This window comes from Anopheles funestus, chromosome 2RL (assembly GCF_943734845.2).
Source record: "Anopheles funestus chromosome 2RL, idAnoFuneDA-416_04, whole genome shotgun sequence".
Classification (NCBI taxonomy): Eukaryota; Metazoa; Arthropoda; class Insecta; order Diptera; family Culicidae; genus Anopheles; species Anopheles funestus.
The window spans coordinates 81,157,292-81,175,571 of NC_064598.1; the positions used below are offsets into that span (position 1 = coordinate 81,157,292).

At 39.7% G+C, this 18,280-nt stretch overlaps 1 long non-coding RNA gene across 1 annotated transcript; it reads right to left on the reverse strand.

Moving 5' to 3' along the window:
- Window positions 1-8,707: 8,707 nt before the first annotated feature.
- On the reverse strand, window positions 8,708-10,807 carry LOC125775152 (uncharacterized). The gene is made up of 5 exons (XR_007421146.1): window positions 10,182-10,807; window positions 9,981-10,105; window positions 9,714-9,904; window positions 9,576-9,637; window positions 8,708-9,499 (listed from the first exon to the last, which is right to left on the reverse strand). It is a non-coding gene; the product is annotated as an uncharacterized LOC125775152 (long non-coding RNA).
- Window positions 10,808-18,280: the final 7,473 nt, after the last annotated feature.

The following is an 18,280-nucleotide window of genomic DNA, read 5'->3' on the forward strand; positions in this document are numbered from 1 at the left end:
AAAGATTACCCTTAGAAGTATGCTTCAGGTTGATCTTGTTGGTAAGATATTAGACCACAAGGCACTCACTAGGTATATTGATGAATGATTTGATTTGCGAAGAAAACCTGGCACATCGACAAAAGTCTCAAAATTTGTTGTGTGACGCAAGTGGTTGTAGAAGCTTTATTTCACAACTTAATTTTTTTTCACAGACGCAAAATTCTCGAATTTTGCGGCCTTACAGTTCGCCAAAATTTAGGCAATGCGTTGTACAAAACATACCATTGTAAGGTTGTCAAAAATCTTGCGAAGGAATTTGTTCTTAAGAATGATTTTTGACCCCGTATGTGTGAAAGGACAATGGAGGATTCGCGATAATGATGAGCTTTGTAAGTTGAAGGATGAACTCACTATCTTACCAGGCTTCGGTGGTCATGTCATACGAATGGCACCGATCAAGCCAGCCCGGAAAGTCCTTTTTGGTCGTCCATATGGACAGAGTACAAATGGAACGCCCAAACTGTGAAGGAGCGATTGCGTTGATGCCTCCATCGGAAAAGGCCAGACTTTATATTTAGTATTTTCCTTCTCAATTTTACAGTAAATCCATTATTCTTTTTTTAATTCATCCCATTTTCATGTATGTTTTATGTATATGAAAACGTGAGTGGAAAATTGTCATTTTAAAGCTTTATTCAAGTTTACCATTAACCTTTTCTCTCTTTCGGCCATGCATTTGTCAGATATGCAATATCTATGCATGGCACGTGCGCCTGTCCATAATTCATACCGATCGTTCAGACTAATTTAATAAAACAATTATTTACGTGCTTCATGCACACTTACCACCGAAGGCAAACACACGCACAACATGCCCTTAGTTGAATGTCATAAAACATAATTAATGTATTTGTTCAGATTTATTACGGGAGGGGCCGGAAACGATGGGGTGGAATGACAACGAAAAAGGGTAGAAAGTTTAAAATTAAAGTCAATTGGGTAGGTTAAATGGCGTCAACCGTGGTGAGTTGGCGGAGGATGGTGGGTTTAATTGGGTGTAGGTGTAAAAATACTGTGTTTGCTGTCGCGCTTTCATTCGCAGTGATGACATGAGGTGTTAGTGTGTAAATTCTTTTTTTTTGTAATTCATTTTGCTTATGATGTTGCCTGTGTCATTCGCAAACAGGAACGGGAAAAGCGCGTTTGTCCATCATGTAGGTTACGTTCCAAGAAATGGGATACAGTATTAATGCATTCGTCAGCCTGGAAATGGCACACATCTTGATGCAACCGTGCTGCATAAAAATGCAACAATGTGACATGATTATTTCCAAAATGGGTTGAAAAATGTTTTTACTATTTATTTCCCCCGTTTTACCATTGGTGGTAAATGAAATATACTTACATATAAAATATATATTATTAAACAACAACAAAAACGTATTTTATGCAAGTTCTTCAAGTATTAAATTATAAAAAATGTAGTTCCTCTGGAATTCGTGGAATCAAACACAGTTTGAATTGAAATTCGAATTCGTACTCAACTATGCTTTCCCATTTGTTCTCCATATCCGTGTCGCTTTGCTTTCAATAATCCAGCCACACGTGGCTTACTATTGCCCCCAAGCTAGAACAATGTGTCAATTTGTATTATTCACTTGTGTGTTGTTGTACTTTACTTTGTTTCAGGTAATACGAGCAAATATTTTACTAGTTATTGAACATACCACATGTTCGGTCATATTGGTTGTGGTTTATTGCACATCACAACTTGATACTTGGTGGTAATAAATATGGGAATAGTAATGTTACGATCTTAACCGTTACCATATTTTCATCTCCTGCTTCTACAAAACCGAGTAGAGTATGGTGCAAAGCTTAAGTTGCCAATTGGCAACTCATTTTTATTTCACGCATCAGTGTGATGAGTTTGCCACTGCGGGAAAATTGTGTACGGTGGACATATACGGCACTGCTGTAACGGGAGAGAACGAGCATGATTTATAGTACACCGTTCCTGAAGTAGCTACTGCACTACATGGACAGGTTAATTGGTGTGGAGCAGTTTTTTTTTGTTTTGCTCCAAAGAAAATCGACGCAACACAATCCGCACGTGATCAACGAGAGAAAAAGGGGCAGAGAATTTGCTCTTAGTGCAGTCCAGGCAACAAAGTGACAAATTGGGATGGGAACAGAAGAGGATTAAAATGAAGCATGAATTATTATGGACCCTGGTTCAGGTTTGGTCGGCCCGGGTAAGTCGGTAATTGATGGCCAATCGTTGACGCCTGACATCCTGCTCGTAGTACTGAGCCTACTGCACCTGAGTCCATTTTCTTCCCCATTACAGTGCTTAAGCGCCGGAAGTGTTGCTTGTTAATAAAACATATTTATACGCATGATGTTTTTTTTTTAAATTTTTATTTGTTTTAATGTTACCCACAAAACGAGTACAGCTTAAAAGATTGCAATCGATCTGATGCTCTTCAATGTAAATATATAATGCGCAATGCGTAATTGAGTGCGACAAGTAAGTTTTATTTATAGCAAAAATGCAGGGTTTTTTTTTAAATTTAACAATAATTATTTCGAAATCGGGAGGCTTAACAAAATTACATTAGTAAACTTGATCTACTATTATTAATTAAACGAAAATAAAAAAACTGACTTTTTGGTAGCTTTATAAAACGATAGGATTAGTAGAAGATGGACAATAGATGGAAATGAAAGGAGGATAAAGAGAGATGGTATTCAAATTCATTTAGGTCTGGACTGCAGAGTGACATTTGAGTATGACTAACGGGGATCCCCTACAGAGGGATAGCGTGGGGAAATTGAAGACGAGAGGAACTAATCCAGAAGAGGCAAGTAATGAAGGACGACTGCATAATAGCAGGACAGGATTCTAAGGACTGCAAGCCTTGGCATCTGTCCACAATACAGGGACCTATTCTTTGAGAAGTTTATACCAAGAAGGTTCATTGTAAACCAAGGTCCTTTGCATAAGGTAAACCTCCAGGACTTTGCACACGATCAATACAAGTACTACTCAAAGGTAGACCTAACCAAGTAATAATAAGTCAGCGCAGATCATACCAATGAGCAAATAGTCCTCAAACAATCCGCAAAAGAGTCATCAAACATAGGCAATACCTTTAACAACTCCAAGAGTCTTGGTCGACTATCGTTGAGCCATACGCCTAGGTTCTTAATGACAGAGAATCGGTTAATAGACACCAGATTAATATAGCAAGGCTGTATGAAGGATGAGTGGGATAGCGTTAAACTAATTAACATTCCGCTAATAACAATCCGATGGCAAGATAGAGTGGAGATCGTTGATGAATAAAACGAACAGTAGTACATTGAGAACGCTTCCTTGAGGTGCTCCTGTGTTGGAGCTGTATAATTATTGGATGAGCTTCTCCAAAAGCCAGCTGAGCATAGACATATAGCATTACAGTAACATATTATTCCGTGGAATATAATAGGGTAAATTTCAACCCTTACGTATCCGATCAGGTGGAATGTAATTTCTCAAGTACATACACTTTCAACCATCAGCAAAATGGGGGGGGAAATGTCTGAAAGGGGATATATTTTATCTTCCTTTTTTATTGTAAGCTGGAAAGAACAGGTATATTCTGTGATAAGAAGTGTTCAGCAATGTATGCCAGAACACGTAAAGCAAACATAAGTAGTTGTTCGCGTTCGCAACATACCGTTGTAATGTAGTCGCGTAAGCTAACCCTACACTGCAGCATCATTGCATGCATCAATGGGGGGGGGGGGGGGGGGGCACACATGGGGTTGTAAAAGTACATCTTACATGCTTTTACGGTGGTGCAAAAATAAAATACATCTTTACTCTTGCGAAAAGGAATGATAAATCTCGTGTGTACTAGTTTTGCTTATTTGTTTTGTACTGTGTGTGCAGTGAGTTTGAATGGTAGATTGAAGGTTGAAAATCATCTCAAAAATGGTTGTGTTGCTGCTAGTGGCAAACAAAGATGGATGGTGTATAATTACGTGGGTAAGAATTTATTATACCAACCCCTTTCGAAACTTCAGACCCCAATTTCATGATTGTGTTGCAGATCTTTCCAAGGGTTCGTTTTTTTTTCTCCATCCGCCCTGTTGTAAAACCGGATAATAGTGGTACATTTTTCCTTGAGGAAATTTGTTCCTTTTTCTCCGCCTTACACTGTGTGTGTTTTTTTCTGCGGTTAGATCACGTGAGAAATATTCCATTGCATGGTGGAATCAGCAAACCGAAACCGGGAGTCGTTGTATAGCGTGAGTGTCAGGTGTAGTGTTTTTGATAGCGCTCACAATTTTTGTGCTCGTTCTTTTTTTTTTGCGATGTGCTACCAACCCGATGACGTGCGATGACACGGAGTGCAATGTTTTGGACTTGCTGTAAAATAATATAAAATGTAGCCTGCGGTGATTCCCGGGAAAAACGTGCCATATTTCGTGGATGAGCTTTTTGCATTGTTTAATGTCCGATTGTTATATTTTGAGATATTTACCCACAACAGAAGTGAATGGTCGCAGAACATGATTCGCTAGAATGTTATGGAAAAGAAAAGTTTTTGTTTGTGAAACATGATTGTTTTATTATAAAATGATGATATTTTTTATTTGTCCCAAGTTTTCTATTTTTTTGAGGTCAAAAATTTGTGGGAAATACCTAAATATTTTCGATTTATGACGAAATTAATTAACAATTCAAATTTCTATTTTTCATACATTTTGCTAGTAAAAAAAATAATAAAGCATAACATTAGGCACTTGTAGAATTAGATTGAAAAGATCGTACCACCCAGATGAGGCTAATATTGCCCGTTAGAAACATCCTAGAAAGCAACACAATTCTAGCTTATTTCAACTTGCCCTTTTCCCGTTTGCTGCACCACTCGAATGCAGTTTGGTTTTGTTTATGTCATTGTTTGAATAGTTTTATAGTTCCATTACCATGGAAGTTGAGGCCATGTTCAGCTTTCAGGATACAACACAAAAAAGAAAGCATCCTCTAAAATCGGATGTCGCGCCCCAATAAAAGCTCAACCACAACGAAACAAACCAAAAGCAAGTACAAAAAAAAGTAAAACAACAAAAGAAGCTAATAAAGAAAAGTTTCATCAGAAAACGTAGTTCCGGTGGTGCAGTTCCTGTTTTTTTTTTTGCTTCATTTTCTTCTCCCTCGTATATTCTTGTCAATTTTCGGTTCAATTGAGTGTCAGTGAGCTTTCCCTCGTTTTTTTGGGTTTTGTTTCTACCTTCTCTCTCTCTCTCTCTGTACACTTTTACAGTTCGAATTGCAAATTGTAATTCCGTTGTCGTTGGCGGCGAAGACCAATTGAAAGTTTTCCACCGCTTCCACGTCGGGGGGGAAAGTTTCGTTCTGTTTTTGCTTTGTTTTTTTTTTTTATTTAGCCATCGCGTTGCATAAAACCATGGTCGCGCCAGTTGTTGCATTAATTTTCACTTCCGGGTTCCGCGGTTGATGGGGTGAGGAAGTTTATGCTTACTGCAACAATTTTCTCTACCACGTCCCAGAGGGATGGTACAGTTGTGGAACGCCATTGTCCAACGGGGGGAGAAAGGGATTGTTTCGATGCTGACGATGGGGAAAGTTTTCTAAGGGCTATTTTCGATTGTTATTTGGATTATTGCGATGAGTACATGGATGGAAAGCAGATGGGAGAATGACGATGGGAGTAATAAGGAATTTACGTATTTTTTTTATTTTACATGGAAGATTTTATAGCAAACGGGAATGTATTGCTAAAAAGATTAAGTTTCTTATTAAGTAGGATTAGTAGAGTCTTTTTTGTTCAAAGACCGATCATTATTTAAGTATGTTTCATAAAGTTTTGCTAATGTAATTATGTTCTTCAAGAATTTATACCACTTTAAGCAGTATTTGTTATTTAATATTTTAATTATTTATTACCTGCAGCGATTTTTTTGTTTACCAGTCACTTTACAAAACATGCAGTTTATTAAAAATGTTCAGAGTTATAAATATAAAACTTATTTTTTTTAATATAATACTGCTTAATAGAACTGCGGAACGCGAAATTGTCCGATCACAAATGGGTATTGGCGCGGCCAATAGTCAAGTACTGGGATAGTACTGGAATAATTAATCTTTGTGCATTACCATTCCTCAGTTTCAGCGACTCCAAACTAGGAATACGCCTAAAGGTATGCAATGCATGTTATTACTTGCCTAATAATTGTGAATTCCTGAAGCCAAGAGCAAAACCATTCCTCTGTTTGTCGTAGAAATAGGCGGGTACACAAGATTTTTCACTTACATTTTTGTGCAGAATTCACAGTCACAATGTTTCTTTAATTTAAAAAAAAACACCAAAAACTGATTTGTTAAATCTGGCTAACCATCAAACCGAGTAGCTCTAAACTAATAAAGAAAACTAAATATTAGAAACAAACGAAAGTTTTCCCAAACCGCAAAGATTAAATAATCTTTGCAATCGCTCCAAAATCCTTACCACAATCTCTCTTCATCAGTCAAATTCTAGTTTGCGGGATGGTTATCAATTAGCGACGCTTAGTTAACTCAGCTTAACACTAAGCATTAGGACGTGAGTATTTCCGCGCGCACAGCAAACATTTCGGTGTGGTAAACCGCCCCGTCCTTCCCAAGCCCCAATCGTTCATCCATCGTCTAATGCGATCATAACTTTTGCCCTATGGAAATGGTCTATACCGAAAGGCTCGTCGGTTAGTAACACTCGCCCGCTCGGTGGTTGTTTGCGTGCCAACCGCACGGGAAGATGATGTGTTTTGTACTAAAATGATGAATTCCGAGGTCACTAATGGAGAGAGCAACTAGTGCTAAGGGTGGTGGTGGTGGTGGTGATGATACCGGTGCCTACTGTAAATGTCATTAGTAACCGACCCGCTCGGGGAAGGGTGGCTTATTCACACATAAACAACGGCCCCAACGGCTGAGTGTTGTGCGTTTAGAGTAGGTATGGAAGTTGCGTATGGTTTTTGTTGCAACAGAGTGTTACTAATATCCGCGACCCGAAATGACCTCTCTCTATCCTTATTGTGGGTGTGTGCGGTAAATCTTTAGTTCCGTCCCGGTGGAACTTCGGTGAGAGAAAATAAACACGCACCAAATTAGATTTTTTTTTTGTGTTGGATACCAAAAATTTTCCAGTTCGTTCATTCATTGCCACGGTAAAGGGGAGGACGTCTAGGACCTTAACCGTGCGGCACGGTAACGTACCGTTTGTGGTTGGAGGGTTTTTCGGTGCGTGCCACGGCCAGACCTACCCAAGATCGGGGCGAAAGGTTCTGCTGCTGGAATCGTTGTTTGTGGTTTGTTTCTGAACCGTTCGTTTCCGGGTGCAACCGGTACGGTTTATCCTTTCACAAAATTTTTGGTCAAAAGTTTACGACGGGCCGGTAGTAGTGGTGAAATGTTTTTCGCTTCGTTTCCATCGGTCTGGTACCGGCAGGTACGGTTCCGTAAGTAAATGTTAAACCTCGTCCTCGTATGTCCTTTACGGATGCTCCCTGTTATCCATGCTGTGTGAACGGTGTGCTGGATGGCTCCTATTTTTTCCACTCTTCTTTTAAGCCCGACAGAGAAACACGTCCCGATAGGCAACCTAGCCTAGCGTGAACGTGTGAATAATTCGACCAGAAAAGTGGCTAACGTGGTCCCATCACGTGCGATTATGTTTCCCCATGTTTCTGCATCACTCATCGTACGGTCTGCCCGTTCCGTTCCCCTAGTGGGGACTTACTACCCACCCGCCACAAAAAGGTGGACGGGGATGATGCAATGGGGCCAGTAATGGTCGGGTTGTTTCATCAAAGGTCCACCGTGGTTACATTCAAGATGGATGGTGATGGACAAACGGATGAGCGAATAGATGGATGGATGGTATAAATCTTTGCCACTTTTTGTACCCACCTTTCGAAAACCGGGAAATGGGAAATGAGAAAATGAGACGGTATGATGACCGGATGGGTTTAGTGTCCCGTTGAAATGTGCTTTTACCGCAGCTTTTGCGTATTATTGTGGTGTGTATACTTTACCTGGCAGTTTGAACTAAGAAGGATAGCTGTTTTAAATTAACTTGCGTTTAACCTTTTTTGTTGGAGAAACTACACGATCATTGCTAAACTCAGTTGCAGTTCGGTTTGCTTTCGAATCCCGATTAGAAAATAGAAGATTTTTTTCTTGAAAAACTGGTGTAGATTAAAATTAGATTTAGTCCCAAATTATATTGAGGATAATGAGAGCAAAAAAGGCCTCTTATTTATAATATCTCTCATAAGTCCTCCAGATACGACTGGTTAAGATGCCCATTCTCGGTGCGGGAACTACCACATAAATCATCGGGCTGTTCCGAAACATTAAGGAATCATAATTCAACGAGGATTCATGCATCTTCAGAATAGAGATTAAGAGTCATTCGGTTCAAAGACTCATGAATCTGAATCAGATTCATCCAACATTACTCCCGATCAAAGTACAGTACAGTACAGGAAGTATGTTGTATCTAGTGTTGTACTAAGTAGCTCTTTTTGAAGAGGAGAGGGCGAGAGCTCTCTAACATCTGCGAGGTGAGCGCTCCATGTAGCTCCGCACTCACTTGCGCAGGGTATGTGTGCAGAGTGCAAGTGAGTACAAAGTGCGGAGTACAGAGCTACCAGCAAACAAACATGACTTCCCTATCGACAAACTGCTCGCCTGAGAGTGAATTTCGAGTAAAATTCACGGCTTCACAAGCGGCTTCACAAAAGCTTCACAGCAGATCTTGTGAAGCCGTTTTTTGAGAGTGTGTGCGTGAGATTCATGATTTCATGAGCGCGTTTTCGTAAGGTTCATTTTAACGCTGTAATGTTCATTTTCAATCGTTCTTTCCGCACCGTTGATTTCCAACGGTGCAATGAAAACATTTTTTGTTTTTAACAAATATAATATTATTTTTTTATTTTTCCTGGTTTTATGGCAAGCGTAAAAAGATAACAATTAACATGTAGTGTTTTAGAACCATAATAATATCAATATCTTACGCTTCATACCTTTTTTCTTTTCTTATTATCTACATAGTTTTAGACCATACCCCAGAAAAAATCCAGCATCCATCCAGACAGCGTACAATTTTCAACGCTCGTATTCTGCGCCAGCTTAGCCATGGGTTTCTAATCCTGGTCCACATTATTCTGCCCACGATTTGTTACCGTTTACATAATCACGCGGTCTGTTTCGATCGGTGCAGCATAAACAATACATCATCGTGGACATTTTCTCCCTTCCAAGATCAAGTTTCGAAGAGATTCATATCCTACATCAATCAAATAGGTCCTGGCGAAAATTTTCAATGGAATTTTCAGCGTGTTTCGAAACAAACTAACATCGTGCCTTTGAGTTTGTTATCGTGTGCGATCTGGATTTTATTTTGACCGCATTATCACGCGATTTTTTGCATATTTCACTCCATTTTGTATCTGCAAATGGAATCTAAGACCGATATGGAAGAGATAAAAATACGTATGTTAGTAAAGCATTAACAAACGTTTTATTTAGGCATACTTACGTATAACAAACGGCGAAAAACAAGGTTCCAACCAATAATAATCTCATAACGAGTGGCGATTCCTGTACATGTGCAAGAAGAAATAAAATTATTGATTATTTTCTCTACAATTTTTTAAAAGTATAACAAATTACTTACCTTAGTTAGTTTATGATTCGACCGACCTTCAACTTTGGCGCAGTATTTTATCCTAGACGGAGGATCAAAGGCTAGCTTTATCGGTCACGGTTTGTAGAGGTGCTAGGTGCAGATAGAACATTGTCTCCTTCGAATTTGAGGCGTAATTCTTACGGAAACCAGATGTGTACGGAGGACTGAACGTGTTTTGCCTGAAAAAGTATGCTTTATTAGATATACATACGTAAAACAATACAACAATCGTCCAAAAGAATGGACAATACTTACCTGAAGGGACTGTTAATTGACTGATAGATTGCCACAACAAACCAAGGTAACGCACTCTGAGCAGAGCGAAGAAAAATCCAATCCAGCGCCTATGTAGAGTGTCAACAAGAGCGGTTTCCACTATCCTGTTTGTTGAGCAATGAAAATAAGGAAGATTAGGACACTGACACTTCTTCGAGAATCGTTAGCTGCGATACAAACCGATTTAGAACCGATCAGCAGCAAAAACAACCAATACTAAGGTTGGCTTGTCTTTCACTTCCATTGGCAGGTGCATCATAGAACTGGATAATCACGACCATGTCCAATAATTTGTTCCTTTCAAATGACGCGGAAAAGATGCTTCTAGCGATTCGTACGATCTGTCCGAGAGCAACCACCAAGAAGTATGAATGTCAACTGAAATAAGAAGAAGAAGTTTCACGTTCAACCGATTGCGTTAGACGCCACTGGCACTGGCATTGATTGTACACGGTAGCCTACCTTTGAAGCAGTAGGCCAAAGGGACGCATGGGCACAGTTGTTAGAAAACACCCGCTTTTCTCCTTTGAGCAAGTATTTCACACTACGGCACTTGAATCCAGCTTCTTGATCCTCCCTGCTTCCTGAGTTTGTGTACACAAAAACTTCTAGATATGAGGACCGTTAACTGTGGCCATATGTTCCCACGCGTCGCTTTTCAAATGTCTTGAAACAGTTTGTCCTGCCTCTGCATCGTCGTATTCAGCCGAAGTCTGCTCCAACAGGTTATCACGCTGGCGGTACAACTTACCAGTGACGTCACAGGAACATCCTTTTAGAACTAGAACTGGAACAACTTGGCAAACACTGACTGGTATCGCATAAGCAGTCGGTAAAGCTAAACCACTGGTTTGGTTTTAACGACCATTAAAATTATCTACTCGAAATGGTATCGCCAACGCTTTCCATCCACCAGACTTTAAAATGTTACCCGGGTATCAAAATATGGGTATTTAAACTACTCGACGCGAAGCCACTGCTGGAATCGACGACCCCTATGTGCTTCTCGCGCGCCCCTATTCAAAAACGTATCGCGACCTCTCGTTCTGTTTTTGATTTTTTGAGCTTTTTCCTGATTTTTAAGTAGGCGGGGCTGTAGCACCGCTCTACAATTATAGTGTAAGACGTGTAACAGTGTGTGTCATGTCGCATGCTTCGCTGCATGGCAAACACGACGACACACGAACAACACCGAAGAGGACGACAAAAACACGATCCTTCACTGCACACTGGATTAGGGTGCGCGTACGATGCGGCAAACAGCGCAAGAAGAAAAAACGATCCTTCACTGCACACAGGATTACAGTGTGCGCACGGCGAATGACGCAGCACAAAAGAAGCACAAAAGGAAGACGAAAACACTATCCTGTACCAACGCGTACAATATGTTTAACACTATTTGTCACCAAAATACACGCATAAACTTTCACACACCAAACACAGCACCAACTGAATTCATCGTCGTGTGAAAAGGGGAAGAAGTTTCCACAACATGCACCGAAAGTTTTTTCCCTCACTACATTTCAATGCGCTTGCCGAAGCAAGCACGGAGTGTAGGGAAAAAACTAACACCACACGTTAATGGCATAAAAAGGCACATCAACTCTACATAAATCACAACACTGGTCAGCATATTGCACTGCACAAAGCAATCGCGCATACTTGCAAACTTCCGCGCATCATTCACGCACAAACAAATATAAAATTTGCTAAATCCCACAACACGTCCACCCTGGACTTAGCGCACAGCAAACTGAGCTCGTCACAGTGTGGAATGAACGCTAGAGTAAGGACGCAGGATAACAATGTAGGTCAGAACGAGATGGAAACAATTCTAGCTTCAACAAACTCTGTTGGCTCACACACACAATCAAGGGTTTCATGCTTTTTTTCGGGTTTCGCCGTCGTTTTCCATGTTCTTCTTGATCTTTTACCGTAATTCTCTCAAATTTGAGAGAATTTTACCGTAATTCTCTCAAATTTGAGGTCTCTTTGTCTGCCGGGTAACGACCATTAAGGTTACAGATCGAGTAGTTAAACTATCTGTCACATTTGTTGTCAAATCTCGGGGTTGTTTACTAATTGCAACAGCTGTTTGCAACTGCAAGTCGCCAAAATTTGTAGTTAACATGTTAAATTCCTTATTTTTCCTGGATGAAAGTGATGAAGCGAACACAAATCTAGCTGCACACCGTAGGCAATTGCGGAAATAGCTAGATCCGCTTAAATCCGTCCGGAAGACGGAGCGGGCTATGGCTTACAGCAGGGATGAGCAACCTTTTAGAGCTTCGGGCAGTGGATTACAGGGGCGAGCAACTTGTTAGAGCTTCGGACCACATTCAAAATCAAAACTGGTTGGCTGGCCAAATTGCATGATGCATTGATAAAGAAATGATTGTAGTAAAGCTCCTTTTATGCTGTTTGTTTCGAACTACACGCATTGCTGGATTGTTGAAAAGTGAATTAGGATTTGAAATCCTTTTTTTTCTTATTTTTAGTGTTGTTTTAATCGGGTATTTTTCATTTTTAATTCTTAATAACATTTCATAAAATGAAGCTATTGGCTTGCAACTAGATTCGCGGGCCGCATGCGTTTAGTGCTACGCTGCATCGATAAATTCCGGGGAAACACAAATTTAAAAATATATATATCGGTTTATGTGTGGTCCGAAAATCCGAAAGAACCTATATCCAATGATTACATATACTGATTACATATTTTTGAGAGCATAAAACTTCTCATGGCGGCCTTTAATTAACCATCAATTAAATTATTTTCAATCGATTCAACAAAAAAACCTTCAAAGCATTAGCGATCCTCAGCTACAATTGCAATTAAAAATTAAAATTAAAAATTTTACTTTTCAAATATGGTCTACCATTTGCCACACGGTTGTAAAGAATTTTTTCCCCAAGGTCGACAGCAGCATAACAGCTGTGCCAAATGTCTGCTCCGGTGGTGAAATAAAAACCGAAAAACAAATATAAATATATTAATTATTTAATTATTTTGATTCAAAAATACCTTTGCAATTCTCTTTTTAAACATTACATTGCCCTTACAAGACACTAAGCTCTCTAATCTTCTCAAAAAGTGCACTCTGTACCGTTTACCTACTGGGTGGAGGCAGTAGATAAATTTATCGACGATTATGGTCCAGTGGTTTCGTTCGCGATGCAAATTAAAGACTTTTTTAACGACTGCTCGACTTTTTCCTCACGATTTGTCCGGTTACCATGACAATTGTTTACACCGTTTTACAGGTTGTCAATTTTTCTTTGTTGCGATTGCAATCCGCCATGACAGTCTTTTAATTCGTCGATAAATTTAAAGACTGGTGGTTAATGTGTTTGGCGATACCTGTCACTATTCCACAAACGAATACACAGTCCACGAACTGACGCAATCCACAATTCACGAACTATTCCCGTATGAAAATGTACAGCGACCGAGCGAAAACAGAAAAACAGATTTTTAGCCTACTACGACCTTTTTGAACATTCATTCGACACACGCCGAACTCTATCGCGATACAGCGAGCCACGCACACACTCTCATTTTAGGGTGATTCGAGCAAAATTTTCACCCCCTTTTCAAAAAATTCATCCATCGATGAACACTTTGTCGATAGGGTAGGCTTGATTGTTAGTTTGGCAAAAGGAGAAAGCATGCTAGTTTTTAAATAGTGTTGGGTAAATCTGATACAGATTCATGAATCTGAATGAATCTTTGAACCGAATGAATGATTCTGAATCTGAATGTCAAAGATTCATGAATTTTCGAAGATTCATGAATCTTCGAAGATTCATGAATCCTCAACGATTCATGAATCGTCAAAGATTCATGAATCATCAAAGATTTATGAATCCTCAAAGATTCATGAATCCTTGAAGATCCATGAGTCTTTGACGATTTATGAATCCTCAAAGATTCATGATTTTGCGTATTCTTTACGCATCTTGACTTCAATTGTAACCATTTTGTGGATGGAAGTCGGTTTGCATTTTTTATGAATATTTTTCCCAGGTTGTTAGCAGGTGGGAAAGTTTAGAGCAAATTATTTAATGTGGTAGTGTAGCTGCGCCTAGGGGCAGCCCGGTGGTGTATGTGATAAACGGCGCCGGTACACACTGCAGGACTGGGTATCAAATCCCATCCGGACCGTCTCCCCGTAGCAAGGACTGACTATCCTGCTACGTGGTAAAATAAGTCTTGATACGGCCAGGCCATTCTAACCGAACAAGAAGAAGAAGAAGTCAATATGCGTAAAGAATACGCAAAATCATGAATCTTTAAGGATTCATAAATCGTCGAGGACTTATGGATCTTCAAGGATTCATGAATCTTCGGAGATTCATGAATTTTTGAGGATTCATGAATCTTCGAGGATTCATGAATCTTTGAGGATTCATGAATCTTCGAGGATTCATGAATCTTTTAGGGTTCATGAATCTTTGAGGATTCATTCTGTTGGGAGTCGACTCATGAATTGAATGATTCTTCACTGAAGATTCATATGAATGGCTCTATTCAGAAGATTCATTAAGCACAACACTATTTTTAAAGGTAAAAAAATATTGGTACAGTTTAGTCCACATGCGGAAGTAGATCGTCGTCAGTTTAGATTTAGTTAATGCACACTTTCAAAGACAACGTGTTTCATTATACTCCGAGCGTACAGAGCGCGAAAAAAAAGAAGAGTACGGATCTACATGCATAAAAAAAATTGTTTTCGCTCTACACTCTTCGTGTATTAGGCCTTTCCCCAGTACGAAAATCTTAATGCTTTCTCGCTCTGTCAAACTAACAATCAAAGCTACTAGAGCGAGAAGCTCTGGTCTGCTCACATTTAGCTAACGTACACTAACAAAGACAACGTGTTTCATAGCATTCCGTGGGTACAGCGTTCGAAGAAAACGGAGAGTGCGGAGCTACATGCAGAAAATAAAAGAGCTACCTCAGAGGCCTCACTACACTGAGGCGAGGCCTCAATGTAGCTCCCGAACTCAGTACACAACACTAGTTGTATCCCAGTTTAAGTCTCCTTAACACGTTGTGTGCCATGTCTATCATTTTTGATAGACAGTGAAGTTTCCTGGGGGGCCATGTCTATCATTTTTGATAGACAGTAGTCGTCATTTTCAAACTGTTATTTCTCCGCGGTGGCTGCACTTTTCTACTTACAACCTTCGGCAAATATTAAGATAAGACTTTTATGAAACTAATTACATAGTTGGTTTTCGCAAATCTTCAGTCCATCAATTTATAAAAGCGTATTTTTGGGATGCCTTTTTTCGAAAAATCTTAACGTTTTGTTCATATTGCTATCTCTTATGTCGCGCCGTTTGATCGTCTGCAGTGCGAGTGAGACAAATATATGCTTGAACAACAGACGATGCAACGGCGCTTCACAAGAGATAGCAATATGAACAAAACGTCAGAATTTTCGAAAAAATGCATCCCAAAAATATACTTTTAAAAATTAATTTACTAAGGGTTTCCGAAAACCAATTATATAATTAGGTTCATTAAAGTCTAATCTGCATATTTGTTGAAGGTTTTTTGTAAAAATGTGGTATCTCCGCGGAGAAATAACAGTTTGAAATTTACATTTCCTCGGGGGCCATGTCTATCAAAAATGATAGACAGTCAATTTGTAAACAAAAACGCCGTGGCCTGCTACGAAACATCACCAAAATAAGCGTGGCACACAACGTGTTAAGACCAGGAGAATCTAAACGATTAAAAAAAAGTAATTCGGATATAAACTTACCAATTCGTCAAACATGCTGTTAAACGAAATTATTTTTTCCTATCAGCCGTTTTGAGACGTTTGCTCTCTGTTGACATCTGTTTCTTCTGGAGGTACGTTGAATTCTTGTCTATTCGAGCCAGTCTTCTGTCTCTTATGAGTTTGAGCATTAAGTGTTTTAGTAGCTCCTTCAAAATTAAAAATTTTCAGTAGCTGTACTTATGTAAGTGTCACTTATTCCTGGTCAACAAGAGAATCTTCAATAACTCTGTGTATTCATAGTAATAACATAGCGAAGGTTCTTAAACATGAAATGTTTGATCATTCGCAAAACGAATAAACTGAGCCTCTATACTGTTCAAGTATCTCCAACATATCAAGTATTGAAGTATTCGGTAGGTAAAATTTAAGAATTTTAAGTGCTTGTCAGCGCATTAAGTAAACTGCATGTAAGTTGAAATATTCAACGTAAGCTATACGGCTTAAAGCGAGGATTAAAATCCTTCACTTAACCGTAATTGAACACACTTTCTCCATTTATTCTCGTTTGCTCTCAGTATAAAAAAAGCAGCATTGAGTGTCGTGTGCGTGCAATGGTTGTTCTTGGTTATTTGGGTTAACTTAAACTGCAATGAATTAATCAAGTAATTGGGTACCATTTTCAGTTCCACATGCGCAGTTTGCCCACCACAAACCAGCTGCCTTCGCTTCACTTTACAGATTCGTCCGTTGATTAATGTTGTCGGTGGAAATGCGTAAAGGACCATTTCTGCTGCCACAGTGTATCGTACCGGAGGAGGATGTTTTGCGAGATTTTTCACCTCTTTGTTTGTGAGCATGCCACCGTCAATTACCATTCATTTCGTGAACCTTGTGTTGTCTCTGATGAAATGAAGGAATGTAAATTTATTGGATGTTTTTTTCCTCCTCGTCCTCGAACACTTCCTTGCCACATACAACGCGGCCTTGTGTTGTAATCAATTTGGACGATGTTGACGGTTTCTCGTATGTGTGGTGCGTGTGCCTTTTTCAACACCAATGGATGTTGTTTTGGCATCGAACGTATATTGCTTTCACAGTGGCTATCAAATACAATTTGAGCGTACGGTTTCCACTTTTCGGGTGTGGGTAATTTCGGAAACGTGGAAAACTTTTACCCATCAAGATCGACACCGAGCCATCGTGGTGAGAGGTGTTTTTATTTCCACGTATGCAAACGTTCGGAAGGTGTTCCTAGGGACCATTATTACGATGGCTCACCTGGCCTGGTGACGAGTTCGATCGAAAGCTATCAGGCCCGACATCGGAAATGTATGCAAATGGGGAATCTATGTAGATGAACTTTCGTTCCCATTGCTTTTGGATGATATTGTCGCTGATTCGAACGGTGGCCGTGCGCCTTATGGGATTGGGCTTATGGGTTTTTGGAGATGCTTCCGAAGAAGGATCTGCAAAATGAGTCGGACTGATCTGTTTTACTGATGAGGTAGTTTTTTTCGATTTTTAGACGAGACTAATTTGCAATTGTTCGACCTGGCATCCAAATGTTCTCCCTAGTGTAGTATTAAATTTTCCTTAAATTGTTTAAAGAGTCTCAAGTAAAAAAAAAAAACAGAAGTAAAAAGCGAAAAAAAATTGGGACACTATCAAAGTGTGATAAAAACTTTTGGAATACAATTCTTATTCTTCAATTGCCAAGTTCAATCCTTTTCTGGTGATAGTTTTTTTCCCCATTATAGAATGCTATCGGGACACATGTTTCGTCCTACTATTAGCCATTATTTGACAGGATTTTATCAATTTAAATAAATGCCAGCCGGTACGGGACAGGCAAGTGACACCTACCGTCATTGGATTTGATTCTGTCTCGTCGAACGTTCCCGCAAACTGACGATAAATATGGTGCAAATAAATGTCCTATCGTGGATAAGATATTTGAATATTTTATATCACCTTCCTGCTCTTTTTACCGCGATGATTCCCAAAAAGAAAGGCTGATCTTTGGCAATAGAGGTATTTTAGAAAAGATTCCATTCAGTTTTCACCATCACTTCACAACACCTCGATCGCAAGCATTCGATCATTGGATGGTGGAGAAAAGGAAAGCAAGTCACAGCCCAGCTTCCGGTTATCAGACACAGGAAACCGGGCCGGAAAATGATTCCATAAAAAATCATTTGAATTCTCATCGTGCACCGCAACATCGGTGCCTATTCTTATAGCAGGTATTGGACGTTCCGGTAAATGCGAAGGAAATTGATTTCCTGTCGTTCTCTGTCAGGCACAATCCATCTGTTGGGGATGCTTTCCGTTTCGTGTGTTGCCATGCTTGTTCTGCCACCGACAGCCTATGACAATCGATGATGAGAAAAAATGTATCTTAAATCGAAAACAATAAAGCACCACGGGGTGGGGTGGGGTTCGGTTCGACGGAAGGGAAGATCTCGATTTGATTTTGTTCAAATATAACAACACACCAACCGTACCGTAGCAATATCGCGAACGCTACGACCTTGTGTACGGCAC